This window comes from Rhinatrema bivittatum, chromosome 5 (genome assembly GCF_901001135.1).
Source record: "Rhinatrema bivittatum chromosome 5, aRhiBiv1.1, whole genome shotgun sequence".
NCBI lineage: Eukaryota > Metazoa > Chordata > Amphibia > Gymnophiona > Rhinatrematidae > Rhinatrema > Rhinatrema bivittatum.
In genome coordinates, this window is record NC_042619.1 from 314,641,625 (window position 1) to 314,666,540 (window position 24,916).

The 24,916-nt window shown below is 45.9% G+C and overlaps 1 protein-coding gene across 5 annotated transcripts in view; it reads right to left on the reverse strand.

Annotated features, from left to right (window-relative positions):
• FRMPD4 (FERM and PDZ domain containing 4) overlaps positions 1 to 24,916 on the reverse strand; it is a 1,001,692-nt gene that overhangs the window by 321,021 nt on the left and 655,755 nt on the right. The window lies entirely within an intron of this gene.

The following is a 24,916-nucleotide window of genomic DNA, read 5'->3' on the forward strand; positions in this document are numbered from 1 at the left end:
GACTCAGGAGCTACTCTGTGCAGGCATGGAAAAGGTGGATGCTGGTGGCTACTACGGATGTGCATCATTTTTCTGATGGATGAAAATATTGTATGTTATTTTCTAATCCGTCAAGTATCGGGAGGTCCCCAAAAGCGATAGGAAAACCCCACGAAATTTTCGTGTGGTTTTCTTATCGTTTTTGGGGGGGGGGGGGGGGGGGAAGAAAGGGCACACAGAAAAAAAAACCCCAAACTCACCCCGACCCTTTAAATCTAATTATTTAGAATCCCCCATACTCCCGACCCCACCAAAACTTTCCTAAAGTACCTGATGGTCCAGCGGGGGTCCCAGGAGCGATCGCCCGCTCTCGGGCTGTCAGTAAACAAAATGGTGCCGATAACCCTTTGCCCTTACCATGTGACAGGGGCTATCGGTGCCATTGGCTGGCCCCTGTCACATGGTAGGAGCAATGGATGACCAGCGCCATCTTAAAAAATGGGTTTGGGGTTTTTTTTTCTCTGTTCCCTTTTATGTGGAAGTACAAGGTATCACAGGACACTATTCCCCCTATTACTAAGGCTTTTTATATTTCCTCTAGACCTGTTGAACCTTTAGGTAATGAACCCTTAAGTAATCCTCCTATATAATCTAATGCATTAGACAATTTAACTGCTTTTCTTCAAGATTCGCAAATTGATATCGAGGTCTGTGCCACTCTTTTGGTTGCATTTGCCCTGGAGTCTGATAGAATTTGGACCATGAAAATGTTTTTTCATACCCCAGATAAAAGGTTTTATGGCCAACATCTTGCCATTTTTCCTGATTTAGCAAAAACCACCCAGATGAGACGGAAAGGTTTTTTGCAAAAAAGACAGCGAGTGTTAGATATTGGTGCCACATTTCTTCTTTATTATCCATGTAAATATTTAGTTAAATTGGGTACCATTAAGTATATGCTTTTTAAGCCGGATCAGTTAGAGGGGTCTTTGCAAAATAGAGAGAGAGTCCCATACCTATTTCCACTTAATATTGATAACAGATTCCAAGAAATAGCAGAAATTATGTTATTCTGGTCATATTTCCTTTTGTATTTTCAGTTTTAGTACAGCCCCCCAAATGGAGATCTCATTATTTATTTATTTATTTAGCATTTTTATATACCGACTTTCCAATAACAGAATTACTGATCAATTCGGTTTACATTTTAACAGAACAATAACATTGACAAGTAAATGTCTTACAAAGAACAGGTCGATATAACTTGGATAAGTAAATATGGGGTTAACCAGTAAAGATACATTGCCTAATGTAGGTAAAAGTAAAAGATACAGTGCCTAATGTAGGTTAAATAAACAGTTGCTAATTATAAGACTAGGTTATGATCTTCGACTGCCATAGTTTACGTGAGTTCTATAGAAGATCTAAATAGCTCTCAGGTGGATAAGCATTGGCAGAGATGTTCCGCAGGAAGCTGTTATGGGAAAGCTTGGTTGAACAACCAAGTCTTGAGTCTTTTTTTAAAAGTAAAAAAGTAAAAATCATTAGCATGATTGCTTCTATTTTTTCTGTATTAAAGTAAATTTATTTTGTTTTCTTCTTTATTGTTCAATATTTCATATATATCAAGATTTGACTATGAATTCTGAAAATTTTGAAAATAAAGAGTTAAAAATAAAGAAAAGAAAGCATTTCTTCACAGAAATGGTGGTAGATGCATGAAAACCTTCCACTAGAGCAGGGGTGGGCAATTCCAGTCCTCGAGGGCTGCGAACCAGTCGGGTTTTCAGGATATCCCTAGTGAATATGCATGAGCGAGATTTGCATGCACTCTACCTCAGGTGTCTGCAGATCTATTTCATGCATATTCATTAGGGATATCCTGAAAACCCGACTGGTTCTCGGCCCACGAGGACTGGAATTGCCCACCCCTGCACTAGAGGTAGAGAAGGCAAAAACAGTGATGGAACTCAAGAAAGCTTCAGACAAGCACAAATGATCCTAAGATGGGTTGGGGCAGGAGGGAGATCAAGTAGGGGCTGCTGAATTTCACAAGGCAGGGAAAATGAACATAAGAACATAAGAAATTGCCATGCTGGGTCAGACCAAGGGTCCATCAAGCCCAGCATCCTGTTTCCAACAGAGGCCAAAACCAGGCCACAAGAACCTGGCAATTACCCAAACACTAAGAAGATCCCATGCTACTGATGCAATTAATAGCAGTGGCTATTCCCTAAGTAAAATTGATTAATAGCCATTAATGGATATATAATGGGAATACTTAATGGCTCTTTTGACCATTTGCCATCATATTTTATGCTTCGACGAATACAATAAGTTAAGTAAATGAAAACTGGCATGATTCTGTAAACAAAGCTTTATGTGGTTTGAATAATAAGGATGAATAAAAAACATAGGAAGTAATAACAGTACATGAGCCAAGGAGGGAAGAAATGGAAGGAAGATATTATAAATTGTGTAAATGACATGTTTGTTTGTTTTTTTTAAATGTGGTCAGCAGGATCAGGCATGTTCATAATTTGGTTTTGCCAATGTCCATTTGATATGTAAGGTTTCCTTTTACATGTTTGCTCATAGAACTTTGTGATCTGCTAAGTACATTTTTTGCTTATGGAAAATAGGTAGATATTCAAAAGATAGCCAACTAATACAATTAGCCAGATACACATATCCAGCTAACATAGCTGGGATATTCAGCGGCACCGCTGAATATACCTGGATAACTGAATATACCTGGATAGCTTTTTGTTAGTCAGATACATTTATCCAGCTAACTTAGGCCTGGATTCATCATTCTTCGCAGATAATCCTGTGAAAACAGGGGCGGGGGGGGGGGGGGTGAAGGGGCAGAAAAGCCACCACCGACTCCGCCCCCTCCGCCCCCAGACTCCTCCCCTCCCCCTAATTTGCATTATATCGCATGCGAAAAGGCCCTTTTCACATGCGATATGACCTTATTGCATGCATTAGGGCCCTAACACACGCAATAAAGCTTTAGAAAATAACAGCCAGATGAGGCTGAATATTGCCACTTAACTGGCTAAGTTAGTCAGATAAGTAGCTCCTCCCCAGAATACCCCCATCCCGCTCACCATTTACCCAGAAAGATATTTAACTGAATAAATAATTATCTGGCTAAGAAGTAGTCACGGAACGTGGCCAGACAGTCATAGACTCGAACTTCCCCAAATAAGTTCAAACTTATCTGGCTAAGTGGTGCTGAATATAGATTTCTAAATAAATAAAAGAAAAAAGGCTTAATCCTGACCTTGTTTTTTGAGGCTATGACCTGTTATCCAAGCAGCAATAGATGTAAGACAGATAACTGCCAAACTCTTGAAGAGATAATGCAAGAAAGGAATCAGAGTATTACCAGAATAGAAATGTTAGGACAGTACAAATCTAGAGGAAGGATATATAGTGAAAAAAGATGAAGGACAAGAAATGCTCATTGAATCTTTCCAATGGCCGAGAGAAAGCTGAATATTTTATCCTACAGCATACACAAACATGCAATCATAATAACAATCTAATTATATTCTAAATGATCCATCAAATACCAGGAACTATTCAAAGAGCAAATTACAAACCCAAACACTAATAGTTATCTACAGTTCTACAGTATCATATGAAAAGTACATTATTTTTTACTCAATTAACTCACAAGCCAGAGGGTTTGGGTAGTCAGAGTCAAACTCGGACAGGGCTGGATTTGAGTTGGGATTTTTCTTTAGTCACAACCAAATGGAGAGATTTGATACAGCTTGACTTATGTGAGCTGCATCCCCCTCTGCCCCAGTGCAACTTGGATGACCCAGATCACCAGCTGCTCCTGGTTTGCCCTGGATAATCTGCAATGTCTGGGTGCCTAATTAGGGGAAGTTCCTTGGCAGCCATGAATAAAGCCCCATGGTGACTCAGCTTTGAGCTCCCCTCTCAAAACCTAGTGAATAGAGCTGGGCAGGTTCCAACTGGGTTGGACGTTCAGAGGAAGGTAAGACTAAGAACAGTTATGTTTGTAATGTCAAGCTTTTCATATTTTCAACAAATCCTTCTGTTCAATGCATTGGATCAAAATACGATATTGAGATATTACAGTACTACAAAAAAATAGTGAAGCTTACTTGTGCCCTATTGTTCATGCCTTGCTTTTGGATCCTATGTACATGTATAGGCTACTGGTGCACTGGCATGTGAAGAGGTAGACCGCGGTGGACGTGCCAGTGTGATGGCAGTGGGATGTTCCTTTGATTTCAATTGATGTATCCATGGGCAATTATGAATCTTCCTGTGACTGCCCATCACTTTTGGATTGGTGGAACTGTACATCAGGCCTGGAATTAGGTATAGGCAACGAAAACAATTGTCTCTGGCAGCAACCTTTGATAGGCACCCTTTGCAGTGCCAACATGCTGCCATCCAGGCCTTTTTATGATTTTCTTTTTATCCAGGTACACGGCCATGCCACGAACGTCAGCAAAACCGTGCACAAGGATGTGAGCTGGCACGTGTGCTCACAGACCCTGCAATGGCACCATCCTCTGCTCCACCATGGATTTCTTGAAATTAGGTAAAATCCATGGGTAGGCAGGGGCAGTTCTATAATGAGGCAGGGTGAGGCGGCTGCTGCTGCAGGTGGCAAAGTTTTGAGGTGGCAAAAACTGTCCTTCAAAACTCTCCATCTAAGGCTGCCTCACTCTGCCTTCAGGCTCATCAACGTGGATCTCTGCCAACAAGCCCGCAGGGTCCTCAGTCCCTGCGGGAAGCAAGCAAGAAAGAAAGAGCGGCCGTATGGTAAAGCTAGGAGGGAGGATCATGAGGTTTGTGTTGGTCATTGCGGCCCCTTGCCTGTGGAGCCGCAACAATCAATACCAGGTCTCGCACAATCTTCTATCACAGAGCAGGAGCGTCCCCAGAGGCTCTGCAGTCACTCTGCCGTTTTGTTTTGTTTTTTTTTCACCAGTACAGCAGTGATGGCAGTAGTAACATCAGCGGCGGCTTCATGCGCCTGTTGCCATTACCGCTGCTCTGCTCAGGCACCTCTTGCTCTTTCCCTCATGTGCGTCTGCCAGCAGCCGATGGGAGGCAGTGAGCAGGCCAACCCTGCTCTCAGCCACATTTCATCAGGACCTTCCAACCCACCCCCTTCCCAATCCAAGGGGAGAAATGAAGCCCATCCAAATCCTAATCTTGGGGCCCTGCCTGGGTCCCCCTGACAACCCACTTAAGTAAAAATTAATGTTTTTGAATTTATTCAGAGGGGAGAAGAGAGAGAGAGAAAAAGCATCTGAGTCAATGAATGTGTGTTTTTCACTGAGAGTGAGTGTGTGTGTGTGTGTGTCAGTGAGTGCTGTGAGAATGCATGTGTCAACGAGCATGTGCAACTGTGAGCATGTATGTGAGCATGAGAGCATGTGAGTGTCAGTGAACAAGTGAGTGTGTGTGAGGATGAAAGACAGCATAAATCAGTACATTATGAGAGAGAGAGAGCATATGTGAAAGTTGGTGTATAGGGCGGCGGGAGAGCATGTGTGCAAGAAGTGAGTGTATGTGTGTGAACAAGTCAGTGAGTCTGCATGTGTGAGTGTGAGGGACCATTTGCATGTGAACATACGAGTGTGTAAAAGAATGAACATGTGTTAGAGTGTCTTTATATGAAAGAGAGAAGAAAGTTTGTGCAGGTTACCACCTCTGATTAATTCACAGCAATCTCAGGGTGACTGGAATCAACAGTTCCTAGGTATGGAGAGCAGTATAATTTTTTTTTTAAAATGCTTTACTGTTTTTAATTATTGGATGGTATTTCATATGTCTGCTGTTTTAAAATATTTTATAGGTATTAGAGAAATTTTTAAAACTTTTTCATATTTTGAATGTTGGATGCTGTTTTGAAATATTCTTATTAGTTTTGAACTATTCTTATTAGTATGGTTTTAGTATTATAATTTATATTTTGGGTTTTTATTGTTCTATGTTTTATAAGAAATGGTGATGTTTTTCTTTTTCCATTGTTCTACTGCTTGTCTGGCTTTGTTGCGGTTTCCAGTTTTGTCTGCAGATTTCTATTTATAGTTTATGATCTCCTGTAATTGGTGAGGATCTGTCTATGTTCTGCGTGTGTGACTGAGGGGTGCTAGCGTGTACTTTCTGAGTAGGGATCTATATATTGTAAATGATCTAGAAAGGGGAATGATGAGTGAAGTAATCAAATTTGCAGATGACACAAAATTATTCAAGGTAGTTAAATCACAAGCAGATTGTGATAAATTGCAGGAAGACTTGCGAGACTGGGTGACTGGGCATCCAAATGTCAGATGAAATTTAATGTGGACAAGGGCAAGGTAATGCATAAAGGGAAAAATAACTCATGTTGTAAATACACAATTTTGGGTTTCATGTTAAGAGTTACCACTCAGGAAACAGATGTAGTTATCATAGTGGACAATACATTGAAATTGTTGGCTCAATGTGCTGTGGTGATCAAAAAAGCAAACAGAATGTTAGGAATCATTAGGAAGGCAATGGTGAATAAAACAGAAAATGTCATAATGCCTCTGTATCGCACCATTGTGAGTTGCACCTTGAGTACTGTGTTGCCACATCTCAAAAAAGATATAATTGCACTGGAGAAAGTACAGAGAAGGGCAACCAAAATGATAAAGGGGATGGAACAGCTCCCTGAGGAAAGACTAAAGTTAGCTTGGAGAAGAGATCGCTAAGTGGGGATATGATAGAGGTCTTTAAAATCATGAGAGCACTGGAACAGGTAAATGTGAATCAGTTATTTACTCTTTCAGATAATACAAGAACTAGGGGGCATTCTGTGAAGTTAGGAAATAGCATAATTAAAACAGAGAAAATTCTTTTTCTTTCAACGCATACACAAGCTCTGGAATTCGTGACCAGGGGAAGTGATTAAGGCCTGGATTTATCAAAATGCGGTAAGTACCGCATGCGATAGCAAAAGGGGTGTGTTTTATGCTAATGTAGTATTTTGCGATAATTACCTGTGCAAAGAGCTAAGTTTTTCACTGAGAGAGAGAGAGAGAGAGACTGGCCATAATAGCATGTCCCATACATAGGTATTTGTATCCCTAGGATAGGCCCACCTAGTAACTCGAGGTGGGGATTAGGTAAGAGTGTAGGGGGTTAGGGGCCGCTTTCACATTCTACATGAGACGTACGAACAGAACAGTGGTCTCTTGTGAAGATTTGCTGGCCTTCGGAGTGAGGAAACTCACTCAAAGATGAGATTTGGGCAAGGGTCTCTCAACTTAGCTTGATGTTACCCAGGTAGAGAGTCCATCAAGCTAGCCATGTTGATTCCTGGCATCCGACAGCACGAGTGCAGGAGATCGCTCCCGGACCCCGCTGGACCCCCAGGGACTTTTGGCCAGCTTGGGGGGCCTCCTGACTCCCCCAAGGCTTGCCAATAATCTCTGGGGGTCCAGCGGGGGTCCGGGAGCGATTTCGTTGTCGGCTGCCAGGAATCAAAATGGCGCCGATAGCCTTTGCCCATACTATGTCACAGGGGCTACCGGCGCCATTGGTCAGCCCCTGTCACATGGTATGAGCACAAGATGGCGCCGATGGCCATGTGACAGGGGCTGACCAATGGTGCCGGTAGCCCCTGTGACATAGTAGTTCAGAGGCTATTCGGCACCATTTTGAGCACGGCTGGTAGTGGCACACCGGGCACAGAGGGATAAATGGCACCTGGGACCCCGCTGGACCACCAGGGATGTTGGTAAGTCTTGGGGAGGGATCGGGATGGTGGGGGGGGGGGGTTGTATGTAATGTATTAAAATGAATTTAAATGCTTGGGGTGGGGTTTTTTTTGCTTCGTTTTCCTGCTTCGTTTTTTGGTCCGGTTTCGGTTTTCACCGTTTCGGTTTTTTTCGGTTTTCAAAAAAACTAAACGATAAAACCTGAACTTTACCACGAAGTATCCGAGTCAAAAAACGACCCGGTAGAAAAAAACGAAGCACATCTCTAGTAGCCATGTGTAATAACACCTGCTAATGCATGCACTTTTCTTTTTCAGGAAAATGTACTTGTATGCACATAAGTACAAATCCCTCCCCAACCCAGTCCCATCGAAAGCCTCTTCTCCCTGTGGATAAACTGAAGCGTGCTTCTGCATGAAAAGCACTATTTTGTGTGCAGCAGTCCTTTGAAATTGAATCCCATATTGTACACAAGAGGATTAAGGAGGCGAGATAAATTGGAAGGAAGTGATAAAAGCTACATAGAAAGAACAAAAGAGTTGACAACTATATCTCATTGGTTTATGAGCTCTTGGGATTTTCTTCAAGAATTCCTTGCAGTCAGATCAATTAATAAAATCTGAAAAGGATGAAATCTCTGGAATCTTGATTATAATTTCTTTGTACACGTACATTATCATGTCACCTTGCCCTCACACACATACACTCTGCCAAGGCTGTGCTAGCAGTTTTATGAAGTGAAATTTCTCATAATCACCTGTTGTCTTTCCAAAGGGAAGCCATATTATTAGCAAACACATGCCACATGGGTAAATAATAACTCTTGTTGCTAAGCGTGGGAATGCATTAACACTGACACCGTGTAATTTATTTCCTTTGATGTAATGGTGCCATCAGGGCTTTCCCTTGTTTTCCCAATTTTAAATTACAGCATAGGGTATCTCCACCATAGCTGTTTGCAGCTGAACAGAAGCAAAAACGATTCAGACACCGTGAACATATTCAAAAGCATTTAAGTCGGATAACTCACAAGTTATCCAACTAAATGAAGATTTGGTACTTATTCTGCTAAATTCGAACTGGCTAACGGGCCGATACAGTAAAAATCACGGGAGAGCGGGTGAGCGCCCGCTCTCCTGGCGCGCGCACAGGACACTCTCCTGTGCGCGCACTACAGTAAATTAATTTATTTAAATTAGGGTCCGTGGCAAAAAGAGGCGCTAGGGACACCAGCGTGTTCCTAGCGCCTCTTTTTGGACAGGAGCGGCGGCTGTCAGCGAATTTGACAGCCGACGCTTAATTTTGCCGGCGTCAGTTCTCAAACCCGCTGACAGCCACGGGTTCGGAAACCGGACGCCGGCAAAATTGAGCATCCGGTTTTCAACCCACGAGCCGCGGGCCCATTTTAAATTTTTTTATTTTTTATTTTTTACTTTTTTTAACTTTTGAGGCCTCTGACTTGATATCACCATGATATTAAGTCGGAGGGAGCACTTCCCCGGCACCGGCAGAAATTAACGCCTACCTTTGTGTAGGCGCTAATTTCTTAAAGTAAAATGTGCGGAATGGCTGCACATTTTACTTACTGTATCGCGCGGAAATACCTAATAGGGCCATCAACATGCATTTAGATTTGGGGGGGTTGGACGCGCGTTTTCGACATGCTATTACCCCTTACTGAATAAGGGGTAAAGCTAGAGCGTCAAAAATGCGCATCCAATCGCGGGTTAACAGTGCGCTCCGCCGGAGTGCACTGTACTGTATCGGCCTGTAAGTTAGGGAAGTTCCGGGGTCATAACTCGAAGTTGAATTATCTAGCTATGTTTTCCAGTTAACTCTGATATTCAAAAATGGCTAACTTAGGCCTAGATTCATCATTCTGTGCGGAATGATGATCTGATGCAATAAAGGGGGCGGAGGGGTGAAAACAGGGGCAGGAGGGAGATAGTGTGCAGCCGGGCGCATCACGGCGGTGCGGTTTCGGCTGCGGCAGTGCAGTCGTGCCGCACACTATTGCCCCCATAGCGCCACGCTAAAAGGTGGTGCTATTTCCCACGCTACTGCCTGTGATAATGTCCAAAACATTACTGCCAGCAGCAGTGCCACCACCCCTTTTCCCTAAACCCCTCCCTAACTCCTCTCAAACTCCACCCCTTCCCCTAATTTTAATTTTCCTGCCGTGATAATGGGCTATCATAGCTTGAAAAATAGTCCCCTTAGCCAGCTAAGTCTGGCCAGGCCAAAGAGCTCTCCTAAAGTTAGTGAGATAAATTTATCTTGCTAACTTTGCTATCCAGACAGTGACTGAATATGGACATCCATTATCCCAGTATCGCTACTCATGAATTGGTATGGGGGAAAAATAGGAAGGTGTACCAAAACTAGTTCAGACATTTTGTGCCAATGAGAGCAACATTTTGGAAAGCAGGCTTATATGGATTTTTTTGGCCAAGTAGCTCCTCCTTCTTCATCTAGCTCATTTGAAACCAGTTCTGAGATTTTGGCGCTATAAGCTTTCATTCACAGCTACCTGGGGAATTTAGCAGACTATGCCTCACTCCCAGTGTTCTCAGCAATGGCGTATCAAGGATCTCCGGCACCCGGGGGCCAATGCATTTGTGTGCCTCTCCAGTGACCCCTCCCCCCACCCCCAGTCCTACTTGTACTAATGCTCAAGGTCACAAAAATATTAGTGGCATCCCTAGACAGAAGAATTTGGGGGGGAGCCAAAATGGCATTTCCTCCTATCACACCACCTCCATAGCATGGCCTCCTGCTTTAAAATTGGCTATAAAAAAAGTCTCAATAAGAAAGTCCAAGGGTCTTCTGCATAATTTAAAAAAGCTGGCTAGTTTCACACTTCTAGAAAAACTACTATTAAAATTATTTTATAGCCTTATTCAACTAATTCTATATGGCTATGAGAGTGAAGTCTAGAATGTATATAGGAAGGGACAGAATGTCAATACAAATCCTGCACCTCCAGTTCTGTAACACAATGTGAGGCAGATTTTAAAAGCCCTACTCGGGTAAATCCAGCTGGATTTATGCGCGCAGGGGGGTTTCGCACGCTGAGCCTATTTTGCATAGGCCCGGCGACGCGTGAAAGCCCCGGGACGCAGGTATGTCCCAGGGCTTGAAAAAAGGGGTGGGGTGTGGGCGGTCTGGGGTGGGGAGGGGCGTGGCCAGAGGCCTCCGTAGGGCCTCTAGGTTGGGGGACGGTGGGGGGGGGGGGGGCGGAAGGAATGTTCCCTCCGAGACCGTCCCGATTTCAGAGCGGCCTCGGAGGGAACAGGGAAAGCCATCGTGGCTCCCCTAGGGCTCGGCGCATGCAAGGTGCACAAGTGTGCACTCCCTTGCATGTGCCATTGGTTGGCCCCTGTGACATAGTGAGGGCAAAGGCTATCGGCGCCATTTTGAATACCGGCAGCCGACGGCGTGAGTGCAGGAGATGGTTCCCGGACCCCCCGCTGGACCACCAGGGAGTTTTGGTAAGTCTTGGGGGGATCAGGAGGGTGTGGGGTTTGTTTAAATTCGCTTTAGATGGCCAAATAATTCGGTGAAGATTCGTTGTATTCATGAGGAATCGCGATACGTTTCGCTTCCCCACGAATACAACGAATATGGCCCTATACGTTGCGGATTACCAATATGTTGGAAACGAATGCACACCCCTACCAATCCATACCAGCACTATCTCAGGACTCAAACAGAAGCAGAATTATCTATGACATGGCAGCAATGTAAATATTATACCATGCCCTAGAACACTAACATACCACCTACTGGGATTAACAGAACAAGCAGTACTTCTATGAAGCCCTACAGAAAAACTACATGCCAGCAGAAATACAGCATCTCAGTTACACACATAGAACACAGACAGACCCTTATCTAATAAAGAATAAGGGACTAAAAATTAGAAACAGAAATATATAGCAAAAATAAAATGGAAAACCTGAAAGAACAAAATACAAATACGTAATGCACATTCCCAAAAATAACATAGGCCAATCACTAGAAATTTAAAAAAAATTGTATTTTACCTTTGCTGTCTGATCTTAATTTTCTAATTGATTGGTCCCAGGTTTTTTTTCCACATTTCGTTTCTTGATCTTTTCCCAATTCCTTTTACAGGGTCTCTTTTTTTCTTCCTATTTCTTCTCTCTCCATCTGTTTTATTCCCTTCCTCTGTCAAACACACACTCAGGCTCTCATTCTCACATGTTGACTCACACACACATGGCTCTCATACATGCTGTCTCTCTCTCATACATACACACTGGCTCTCTTTCACATGCTGTCTCACACACACACAGGCAATCACTCTCATGCTGTCACACACAGACTCTCACTCTCACATGCGCTCTCACATACATGATATCTCATACACACACAGAGGCACTCACATGCTGTCTCTCTGAACATACAAGCTCTCACTCCCACACATAGTCTCGCAACTCACTCTCTCTCACCCACACACACAATCACTCAACTCCCTCTCATACACACACACACTCTATAGGGCCTCAGCCTCCCTCTCACCTCTGGGCCTCCTCTTTGTGGATCACAGAGGGATGGGCTCTCCAGTGGCCCTGATCTTCTCAGGCTGCCGCAAGATGGAATCTGCAGCAGCCATGCCACTGGACCTCCTCTTCTTGGGTCACTGCAAAGTAGGATCCACAGCGGCCCTGCCACAGACACTGCTCCTCTTCTGCACATGGGCAAATGCTCCTCCTCCTTCCTACCGTGTGGCTCCAGCAACAGAAGCTGTGTGGGCAGGAATGAGAAGTAGCACCTGGAGGTTTGGAGGTGTCTTGTTTTCTTTGGGTCATGGTGGGATGAGCTCCACTATGGCCCCACCAAACTTCCTGCATGGAGGGAGAAATTCAGCCTAGAGGGAACAGTGGCTGGCCCACATGATTGGAAGAGCATGCTAATTTGCTAAGCCGCTGGTGGAATAAGGTTCACTGATGGCCACATGGTCTCTATTCCGGTTTTTGGCTGCCCTTGGGTTGGGATCCACCAGTGACCCCATGTACCTCTCTATATTGGCCATCAGCGCCCCCCTATGACCCTGCACCCAGGGGTACTGACCCTCCCCCCATACCCCTTGGTACGCCACTGGTTCCCAATCTGGTTATTGTAGCAATGTCCTGAGAACAGAAATTTTGCTCTGGAACCCAGTATCATGGGGGCTTTAATTCTGGTCATCAGATGTCACTCAAGGATGATCATGACTCTCCCACCAGCATGGGCTCTGAATGCTGGTTTTGAAGTAACTCCCAGCTCTAGCTGACCCGGAGCACAGCTGATCTGATTTGGGGTTGAACCACAGACTTTCCTGAGCCACTATGCCAAACCATATGTTTTTTAAGTGTGCAAGAGATGCTATTAATAGCAGTCAATAGAGTACACTAATAAACATTCTCTGCAATCATGCAGTATTATACTATTTTGTGAAATCATGTACATTGAAAGAACTCAAATATATTACACTAAAGTATTTTACAGCTATTGTAATGCATCTGCAAATGTGTGGTGTTTGAAAGGGTAAACTGAAGTTTAAGGAACTGGATAAAATATTTTTATTTTCTAGCATTACTCACAATAAACCATTCTGTTTTTTAGACAATTAGAGCTCTATCATGGGGTGATTTCAGGTCTTATGGATTAACCGATTTAACAGTGTTTAACAGTATCAAAACACTTTTCATCCAACCTGACTGAAAACACTATGCTCTGGAAAGAGAATGTCTGAAAAGAATATGAATGTAAAATGTGGCTTTAAAAGCCTATCAGCACCTGTTGCGGTTCTGGCTGCAAGCGCCGCGACCAGACCCTTACCTCCGTGCTCCTGGACCTACTCCCGCTTCTGGTTTGCGCCCTGTTCGGCGGCGTCCCCACTGGGGCCGCACCGCCGGGAAGCTTCCCATGGACGCCCTGCTTCTAGGCGCACGCGCGTGCCACTTGTACGCTTTTCTAGGCCGTTTCCCACCAGCGGTGACTCCGCCCAGTTCCTGACGTCAGGCGCCGCGGCCTTGATAAGCCGGCCATGGACACACAGTCTTTACCTTGCAACGGGTTTACCTCCCAGTTCCCTGTTGCGTTGTGCCCCGGAGTGAGCTGCCTTGCTATTCACTCCGTTCCTGCTTGCCTGCTACAGTACCTGCTTGGTTCCTGCTTGCCTGCTACAGTGCCTGCTTGGTTCCAGTACCCGAGTCTTGCTACAGTTCCTGCCTGGTTCCAGTACCCGAGTACTGCTACAGTTCCTGCCTGGTTCCAGAACCCGAGCCCTGTTACAGTACTTTCTACTGTCCTAGTCTGGTTCCAGTTCCCAGTCCTGATCTTCAACTCACCTAAGTCTCAGCGGTTGGGCCCCTAAGGGCTTCTCCCGGGGGGACTTCGGCTTCTAAGGGTGAAGCCACCTAAGTCCCAGCGGTTGGGCTCCTATGGGCTCCTCCCTGGGGAGTACCAGCTTCCAGGGTGAAGAGCACCTCTACGTCCTGCCTGAACATCTGCCTCCCGGCCTGCCACATACTAGAGACATTGACCATCTTTCCCAGGCTCCAGCAGGTCGGCCCAAGGGTCCACTAAACTGAGACTCCATAACAGATTGCAAGGCCATGGACTCGGCGGATGCGCCTGTCCCCTTGGACCTGCCAGGGTTGGCTCAGCAGCTACAGTATCAACAACAGTACCTCGAGGTCCTTACTGGTTCGGTAGGGGAGTTATCGGCCCAATTGGATGCCAGGGCCTCGTCTGCCCCAGAACCAGCACCCGAGGGTCAAGACTCTTCAGTGACTCAGCTGCCGGCACCCTCTCGTTACACTGGCGATTTAAGGACCTGCTGCGGCTTTTTGAACCAATGTTTTATACGGTTCTCTCTGTTGTCTCGGCAGTTCCCCTCGGATGGGGTGAAAGTGGCGTATATCCTGTCCCTGCTTGATGGGAAAGCCTTATTATGGGCTTCTCCCCTTTGGGAAAATAATGATTCCTCGCTAACGGACTTACAACAGTTCATCTTGAACTTTCGACTGGCCTTTGATGAGCCCGGCCGAGTAGTCTCGGCTACCTCTGATTTGCTGCAAGTCCGTCAGAGGGCTCGCTCCTTGGCAGATTATGCTATGGAATTCCGGACTTTAATCCAGGAAGTAGGTTGGCAGGATGGTAGTCTTAAGGCCATCTTTTTGGAGGGCCTCTCCGGATGCATAAAGGATGAGATTGCTGCTCGAGATCTGCCGGAGGACCTTAACGCCCTGACAGAGATCGCTGCCCGCATTGACCGCTGCCTACAACAATGGGCCAAAGAGCAGCACTCCCCTCGCCACAGTTCTGTTGCTGTGTCGGCGAGACCTGTGCCTTCTCCTAAGACTTCTCATCCAGATGCTCCCACCTGCGAACCCATGCAGCTGGGACAGGCCTCGCTCTCTGCTGAAGAGAGGCAATGTCACCGTTCGTAGAAGTTGTGTTTATATTGTGGTCAGAAGGACCATTTCTTGGCACGCTGCCAGGAGCGTGCAAAAAACGCCAAAAGCTTAGGAGGTCTGGAGGAGCTCCTCCTAGGCTGTGATACTGCTCCTCAATGTACCATGCCTGTTACTCTGGAATACCCTGGAGGTTCCATTGAGATGATAGCTTTCCTGGATTCTGGAGCCGGAGGTAATTTCATCCTGCAGGATTTAGTCTCCCAGTTGCGAATCCCTACGCATAGACGGGAGGTCCCGTTGCGAATTACCTCTATCCAGGGGAAGCTCCTTCCAGGACCTGTCCTGATGTCCCCGGCACTCATTACTGTCCGCACCGGGGTGATCCATTCGGAGGAGATAGCCTTCCTAGTGTTGGATAAGGCTGTCCACCCTGTGGTGCTAGGGCTGCCGTGGTTACAGAAGCACTCGCCCACAATTCAGTGGGATACTCTACAGACTGTCAAGTGGAGTCCTTTCTGCCTAGCTAACTGTATGAAAGTGCCTAGGACTCCGGCGCTTCGGTTGATGAACTCTGCCCTAGGTCTTCCTGCACCTTATGAGGACTTTTCGGACGTATTTTCCAAGACCAAGGCGGAGATCCTTCTGCAGCATCGTCCGTATGATTGCGCTATAGACCTGTTACCTGGTACCATTACTAAGCGAGACCGTTACCCGCTCCCGTTAATCCCAGAGCTCCTCGATAGGCTCCAGGGAGTGAAGATTTTCACAAAGTTGGGCTTATGTAATGCTCCGCCGGTGTTCCTGCACCTTATGAATGAGGTGTTACGGGACCTTCTGAACACCTGCGTAATCCTTTACCTCAACGATGTGCTAGTCTACTCCCAGGACCTGCCTTCACACCGTCAGCATGTCCGTCAAGTGCTCCAAATACTTAGGGAGCATGATCTGTTCGCGAAACTGGGAAAATGTAGTTTTGAGAAGACGTCCCTGCCGTTCCTGTGCTACATAATCTCTGCAACGGGCTTTCAAATGGATCCTGAGAAAGTGGCGGCAATTAAGAATTGGCTCCGGCCGAAGGGCCTTAAAGCGTTGCAATGCTTCCTCGGTTTTTTCCAATTTCTACCATCACTTTATTCCTAACTATTCCCGTATTGTGGCCCCGTTGACTGCCCTCACCCAAAAGGGGGCCAACGCGGTGGATTGGCCTGTTCCCGCCTGCCGAGCCTTCGAGGCCCTTAAGGAAGCGTTCTTGTTAGACACTTGCCTTCGTCATCCGGATCCCAGCCGGCTCTTTGTGGTGGAAGTCGATGCCTCCAATGTGGCTGTGGGGGCCGTGCTGAGCCAATACTCTGATTCTGGACAATTGTTACCCTGTTCATATTTCTCGAAGAAATTCTCCCCAGCAGAGAGCAACTACTGTGTTGGTGATAAAGAATTGCTAGCCATGAAACTTGCCCTGGCAGAATGGAGACAGTGGTTGGTGGGAGCCAACCATCTGGTTACGATTTACCATCTGGTTACGATTTACACCGATCACAAAAACTTAGCATTCTTAAAGCAAGCAAAACGCCTGAACCCAAGGCAAGTCCGGTGGTCGCTGTTTTTTTGATCAGTTCAATTTTACCTTACGCTATCGACCCGGCTCTAAGAATGTTCAAGCCGACGCGCTTTCGCGCTCCTCGGAGGTCAAAGAGACTCCTGACACTCCTCAGTATATTTTGTATCCTGTGAAGGTGAGCCTTGCAGCAACCTTGGTGTCCTCCCAAGGGAAGACCATCGTCCCACGTCGCTTCCAGAGAGCAGTTCTCACTTGGGCCCATGACTCCCTCACTGGGGGTCATGCTGGCTGTAAAGGGACCTTAGACTTGTTGAACCGATTCTACTGATGGCCGACGGTGAGACAGGATGTCCAAGCTTTTGTGGGCTCTTGCCCTACCTGCGCCGTTCAAAAGCCGCTTATCGGGAGGCCCAGGGGCCTGTTGCAACCATTGCCCATCCCGGTGGAGCCTTGGACACACATCTCCACTGACTTTGTCATGAACTTTCCCGTCTCAGGAGGTAATTCGGTCATTTGGGTGACTGTAGACTGATTCTCCAAGATGGCGCATTTTGCCCCTTGCCAAAGTTGCCTTCTGCACCTGACCTGGCTAACCTCTTCACTCAGCATATCTTCAGATTTCACGGTCTCCCGCAGGATATAGCCTCCGATCGAGGACCACCATTTACTGCTCGCCATTGGAAGGCACTTTGCAAATGCTTCAATGTGCAACTTAGTCTTTCATCTGCGTTCCACCCCCAGAGTAATGGGCAAATGGAACGGACTAACCGAACCTTGAAGACTTTTCTCCGTTCATTAGTTCGTGAATGAACGACAAGATAATTGGGCCAAGCTACTCCCGTGGGCAGAGTTCTCGTATAATAATCACACGCATGCTGCTACTGGAAGTTCGCCTTTCCTCGTCGTCTATGGGAAGCAACTTCGACCGCTCTTGCCTTCACCAGAACCTAGTGCACTCCCGGCAATGCAACTTTCAGCACGCCAGCTTCTTTCCTTGTGGACGTCTATCCAGGGAAAGATCCGCAAAGCCGCCCAGTCCGCCAAGAAATGGGTGGATAAGCATCGTCAGCCAGCACCCATCTTCCTCCCAGGAGACCGCGTCTGGCTTAGTACCAAAAATCTACAGCTACGTATTCCATCTCGAAGTCTAGCTCCGAGATTCTGTGGGCCTTTTCGAGTCACCGAACGAGTGGGAGCAGTCTCATACCGATTACACCTACTCTCCTCCATGTGCATACATGACGTGTTCCGTGTGTCATTGCTGAAGCCTCTTGTTTTCTCCAGATACCACTCCCGGGCTCCTGAACCATCAGACCCTTCAGTACCGGACGAGGTTACGTATCAAGTACGTGAGGTCTTGGATGACCGGTTCCATCAACGCCGTTGGGAGTACTTGCTTGCCTGGGAGGGTTGCGGACCCGAGGATAATTCTTTGGAACCGGCCCGTAATATCCTAGACAAGGACTTATTACGGCAGTTCCATCTGGACCACCCAAGTAAACCCAGACCGGCTAAGAGGGGGCGTAAGAGGGGAGGTACTGTTGCGGTTCTGGCCGCGAGCGCCGCGACCAGACCCTTACCTACGTGCTCCTGGACCTACTCCCGCTTCCGGAGGCCTGGTTTGCACCCTGTTTGGTGGCGTCCCAGCGGGGGCCGTGCTGCCGGGAAGCTTCCCATGGACGCCCTGCTTCTAGGCGCGCGCGCATGCCACTTGGACGCTTTTCTAGGCAGTTTCCCGCCAGCGGTGACTCCGCCCAGTTCCTGAAGTCAGACGCCGCGGCCTTGATAAGCCAGCTGCGGACACTCAGTCTTTGCCTTGCAATGGGTTTACCTCCCGGTTCCCTGTTGCGTTGTGCCCCGGAGTGAGCTGCCTTGCTATTTGCTCTGTTTCTGCTTGCCTGCTACAGTACCTGCTTGGTTCCTGCTTGCCTGCTACAGTACCTGCTTGGTTCCTGCTTGCCTGCTACAGTGCCTGCTTGGTTCCAGTACCCGATCCCTGCTACAGTTCCTGCCTGGTTCCAGAACCCGAGCCCTGTTACAGTACTTTCTACTGTCCTAGTCTGGTTCCAGTTCCCAGTCCTGATCTTCAACTCGCCTAAGTCCCAGCGGTCGGGCCCCTATGGGCTCCTCCCGGGGGGGGGGGCTTCGGCTTCTAAGGGTGAAGCCACCTAAGTCCCAGCGGATGGGCTCCTCCCGGGGGAGTACCAGCTTTCAGGGTGAAGAGCACCTCTACGTCCTGCCTGAACATCTGCCTCCCGGCCTGCCACATACTAGAGAATTGACCATCTTTCCCAGTCTCCAGCAGGTCGGCCCAAAGGTCCACTAAACTGAGACTCCATAACAAGCACCCTTCCAAGACAGGATGGCTACTAAAATGATCAGTGATCTTCATTCTAAAGCATATGCGGATAGACTTAAAAATCTAAACATTTATTTATTTATTCACTTTTTATATACCGAAGTTCGTAGAAGCTTCACATCGGTTTTCGTCACAAATCAAACAGTAATACATAACATAATCAATTAACATACAATCTTAAAAACATCTTAAACAATTTAAAATAAAATTACAGCAAATCAAATTAAATAAGGCTTAAATTCTAATATCAAATAACTCTCTGCCCATAAAATAATGATTGATATAATAATAAATACAGTAAATTTAAAATTGAGATTAGAGAAAACATAATTAAAATAAAATAAAATAAAACAATAAAACTAGGGAATCGGTCTGACTAGGAGAGTGCTTGTTCGAATAGCTATGTCTTAAGTTTCTTCTAAAATGAATGTGGCTATGACTCGAGCCTGATGTCTAAAGGCAATGTGTTCCTTATTTTAGGATCAGCTAAGGATAGGGCTCTGTCTCGGACAGTGTTTAAATGGGCTGATTTTGGTGACGGAATGGATAATAGTGCCTTACCAGAGGATCTTAAATTTCGCTGAGGAGTATGAATATGTAGAGCAGCGTTGAGCCATTCTATTTTTTCACCATATATGGTTTTATGTATTAATATCAGACATTTAAAATGAATTCTGTGATAGATAGGGAGCCAATGGAGGTCTTTCAAAACTGGGGTAATGTGATCATGTTTTGCTGCTGGTTAAAAACTGAGCGGCGGCATTTTGTAAAAGTTGTAAAGGGCGAATCGATGACATGGGGAGGCCTAGCAACAGAGCATTACAGTAATCTAATTTAGAAAGCAGAAGTGCCTGAAGAGCTGTTCTAAAATCATTGAAGTGTAACAGAGGCTTTACATGTATACCCTGGAGGAAAGGCGAGATAGGGGAGATATGATAGAGACATTCAAATATCTCAAAGGTTTCCATGCACAGGAGATAACCCTTTTTCAATGGATGATGAGGATTTAGAACAAGAGGGACAGGCAATGAGATTGAAAGGAAATATTTCTTTAACGAGTAGGTAGTGAATCCGTGTGGAGGTGGTGGAAACAAAAACCAGTATCTGAATTCAAGAAAGCATGGGATAAACACAGCGGATCTCTAAGGAAGTGATGGGACTTAGAGTTATGATCTAAATTTATTAGTCTGTAATGGCTCAACATTGGCAAATGTATTTACTGCAATATTATGCTAAAATTCATATGATTAAGTTTGATAAACAAACTATACACCCTTCCCTGCCTGTTCTGCTTAGATTACCTTAATTGCAACAGGCAAATAAAGTGTTGTGACGGCCGGTTGCAGGACTTGCGACCGGCCCGTCTTACCTCCCCTCCCATGCCGTTCTGGAACTGACCCTGCTTCAGGGCAGGACGGGGGAGGCGTTTCGGAGGGTCTCCAGGCACGGCCGGCCGGCCCTCCCACTGCAGGCCTTTCCTTCGTGGCAGAGACGCTGCCACCGATTCTCCAGGGGCAGGACCTTAGCCACGCGTGCTCCTGCCCTCCTTTTAAAGGGCCCGCGGTGCGACAGGACTGCCGGCTCTTCTACATGACATCAGCCCCAGATTACTATATAAGGCGGTTCCTGGCACTCAGGAGTCGCCTTAGCAACTTCTCCTCCCCTCCATGGATGAGTTGCTCTTCGGCTCCGTTGTTCACTGTTCCCAGCTGACCTTCGTTGGTTTTTGACCTGCTTGTTCTTGACTACGTTGATTGCCGTCTGGATTTGACCTTTGCCTGTTTCCTCAACCATATCCACACGCTGCCTGGAACTCACCTGCCTGACCACTGATCACGTCTGACTGCCGCCTGGAACCTGACCCCTGCTTTGGTTGACTATCCACAGACCGACCACTGGTATTAACCCCTGCCTCGGCTGACTATCTTTGGACTGACCACTAGTATTGACCAATGCTTGGCTGTCTACGCTACCTTGACTCTGGCCTTGATCCTTGCCATACATTCAGAGACTCTGTTCTGGCCTTCTCTGGCACCCTGGACTACTAGCCTGAACATCGACCGTGCACCCTTGATCATGGTGGGCACACCCCTGAACTTTCTCTCAAGGAAATCCTGCGAGGCCCACCTAAGACCAGGCGGCCAGGGTAACCAAGGGTTCAACCTGAGGGAACCCTGGGTTGTTATTGGTGAAGCTCCAGCCAGCCTCTGTCTCCTCTTGTGCTCTGCCTCCTGGTGGCAGATGCTCTCTGGGTCCGACCGGGGAGCCTACCAATCCTGCACCAGGCCAAGGGTCCACCTCCCGGCGCAACATAAAGTCCTGGATGAGGTTCATTTGAATTAAGGAGATTTATCAGTATGTCAAGCAGGATGTGACAAATATCTATGCATAGCCTATTAAAAATGGTGACCGCATCTCCTAAGACAGTGGAGAGTTGTGCCTTTTAGCTCCTGGGAGTTAGTATGTGAAGGCATACATAGTTTTAGAGAGTCTGTAAGACGATGCTGAAAAATCAACATCTGTTGTGCTCAGCTCCTGTGTTTCTCAGTAGGAAAAGTTCCAGTTCTCTTAAGCTATTCCAGCTCCATGTTTACATTTACATTTTACATTTACACTGATATACTGCCCTTTTCTCCAAAAGGGACCTAGAGTGGTTTTCTATCATAAAGTACAAATCCCAAAATGGCTAGCATCATAAAAAGCAATAAAATAATACCTGAAAGGCCCCTAGGAGGCTTATGCAAATCTTTTTCTGAGAAATCTCTCCTTTCAAGGAGTTTTCACCAGACACCAACAATGCAGGACTAAGGGTTTGATTTTCCTGGGAATCTTGCCCAAAAGTACTGAAGGAAAGGAGATTTGGAATGAGTTCACTGGAGGAAGGACTGCAGCCCAACCGGTTATTAAGCCCTACCTACTAGGGATGTGAATCATTTTTTGACGATTTAAAATATCGTCCGATATATTTTAAATCGTCAAAAATCGTTAAAGGCGATATATAATAGGAATTCCCCCGATTTATCGTCAAAAATCGTAAATCGGGGGAAGGGGGAGGGGAAGGGGAGGGCGGGAAAACCGACACACTAAAATAATCCTAAAACCCACCCCGACCCTAAAAAATAAGAACCAAACTCATAGCAGTAGGTAGTAGAGATGTGAATCATGTGATCGATCGTCTTAACGATCGATTTCGGCTGGGGGGGGAGGGAATCGGATCGTCGCAGTTTTGTTTTTTTAAATATCGTGTAAATCGTAAATCGGGGGAGGGCGGGAAAACCGGCACACTAAAACAACCCTAAAACCCACCCCAACCCTTTAAAATAAATCCCCCACCCTCCCGAACCCCCCCAAAATGTCTTAAATTACCTGGGGTCCAGTGGGGGGGGGGGTCCCGGTGTGATGTTCCACTCTCGGGCCATGGGTGTGTTGATATAAATGGCGCCGGCGCTACCTTTGCTCTGTCATATGACAGGGCAAAGGTAGCGCCGGCACCATTTTGGTTCCTGTCCCCAGACAGTATGGGCCTCGTCCGTCAGGTGGGTGTGCAGGAAAGCCCACTTCCACCCTGATACTTATTCACTAATAGAGCTGCTTCCTGCCCCTGCCTCAACCAGGTGCCACCAGTGTGCTGTCAGGAGGAGGTAAGAGTGTGCAGCATTCATGGCAGTCCAGAAATCGCAGGTGAAATGCACACTCCCCTGTGCCTTAGCTAGCAGTGTTTGGATGTGACTGCGATACTGGTTGTATAGGTTGGGTGGAACTGCCTGCTCCTCCAGAGATTTTAGATTGGAACAGGTCCCTTTTTAATTTTAATGGGGGACTGGTGCTGCCTTTTGAAGTGCCTCCTCTGCCAATCCCAATCACTTGACCATGTCTAGCTTTCCCTGACAGTATGGATTTAATGTCACTGTCTACTAGGGATTTCAATTAAAAGAATTATTTCCAAAAGAGGCCCGCTGGAGATTTGGCTTCAGAGAGCACCCCTGTCCCAATATATGTGAGTCTGCAACCCTGCCTACAGACCACTGTATGTGCTTGTGCAGGCACCAAGCTTGTAACTACAAAAAAGGCCCACTGGGGATTTTGCTTCAGAGAGTAACCCTGTCTCAATATATGTGAGTCTGCAAAACTGCCCAGTGCACTGACTTCTTGGCTTAAAAGAGCACAAAGAGACAGTTTGAGTTCAATAAAAAAACAAAACAAAACTGCAGTTAAATAAAAAGCATGGCTTGCTTGGCACAGAAGCAAAAAAGAAGAAATATCTTTTTCAATGGAAAATTCTATTAAACTAAAAATTGAATATATCTCCCACCCACAACACCAAATTCCTGCTTGCAACCTACCCCAGGGGGTAAAATATAAAAATAACCAGCAACATGCCACTGCTAGCAGCTTGTCTCAGTGACACAGACAGAGAGATTGTCTCAGATCAATTAAAAAAAAAAGTGCAGTCAAATAAATCATGGCTAGCTGCTGGCTAACTTGCATGTGTAAGTCATTCACCACGTCACCTCGCCCTTCCCCTATTTAAACAAGGGAATACCACTCAATCGCCCCGTTTAATCCAGCCGGAGATACAGTATTGTTTACATTTGTCCCTGCAAGTTATTTATTTGATAATTTGTCCCTGCAAATTTGGTTATTTATTTGATAATTTGTCCCTGCAAATTATATTATGTTGGGAGAACAAAATGCATGATTCGTACCAGATTGATTGAACTTGTAGCTGTATTTCCACTGGAAAGATTCAAACTCCCATGGTCGCACATTGCATTGAATTTCAACACACCTTTCAAGACTTGCAGTGGAGAGTTATCGAACAAGTACATGCAAATCCACGTGGAGGAGATCCAAACAGTCTTTTAAATTATAAAGAACAACAATGGATCTTTAAACTTAATACTGTATCTCCGGCTGGATTAAACAGGGTTGAGTGGTATTCCCTTGTTTAAATAGGGGGAGGGGTGAGGTGATGTGGTGAATGACATACACATGCAAGTTAAAATTTCAGTAAGATCTGGGGGATGCCGGAAATGCATTGCAGAAACACCGTACCGCCATCATGAAAGTGAGCAACTAATAGTAAGTAGTGCCGGGGGGGGGGGGGGGGGGGGGGGGGGCTGTTTTAACATCTACTGTGCGTCTTTGACAAAGACTTCTGAAAAATTGTGACAACTAAATGTTAACTTTTTTTGATGCAGTTGTGAAGCACTTGAAAAAAGACAGTAGTCCAAAACACGGTCCCGAGTCGGGTATCGGTATCTATAAGAACTTAAAGCATTGTATAAATCACCATCGCGGGTTTCAGAAAAGCAAGATTGGAGTTCGAAGTTCAAAATGAACTTGCAACAAAAGATAAGTGCTTTCACAGAGATTGAGAATGTTCACTGAAGTTTATTCACAGAAAAATAATAAAAAAATATTGAACTTTTGACCGATGATTAAATATAATACCGAGTTTTAAAGTGTTGAACTAAATGATGAAGCCTATTATGATGGTCATATATTATGTTCTCTATCCTTAGTAACTATGATTCATGTGTCATATATAAAAATAGTATTTTTTGGAATTGAGTTGGTATAAGTTATTTGTGTTTTCTAAATCCAACGGTCCTAGTACATATCAGTCCACATACCAACTATTTGTTAGTGATAGTTGCAGTGAATGATGACATAGACTTAATTGGCATCTCAGAGACATACTGGAAAGAGGATAACCAATGGGATAGTGCTATACTGGGGTACGAATCATATCGCAATGACAGAGAGGAGGATCCTGGTGGAGGGGTGGCACTTTATGCCTGGGATGGCATAGAGCCCAACAGGATAAAGATCCTGAATG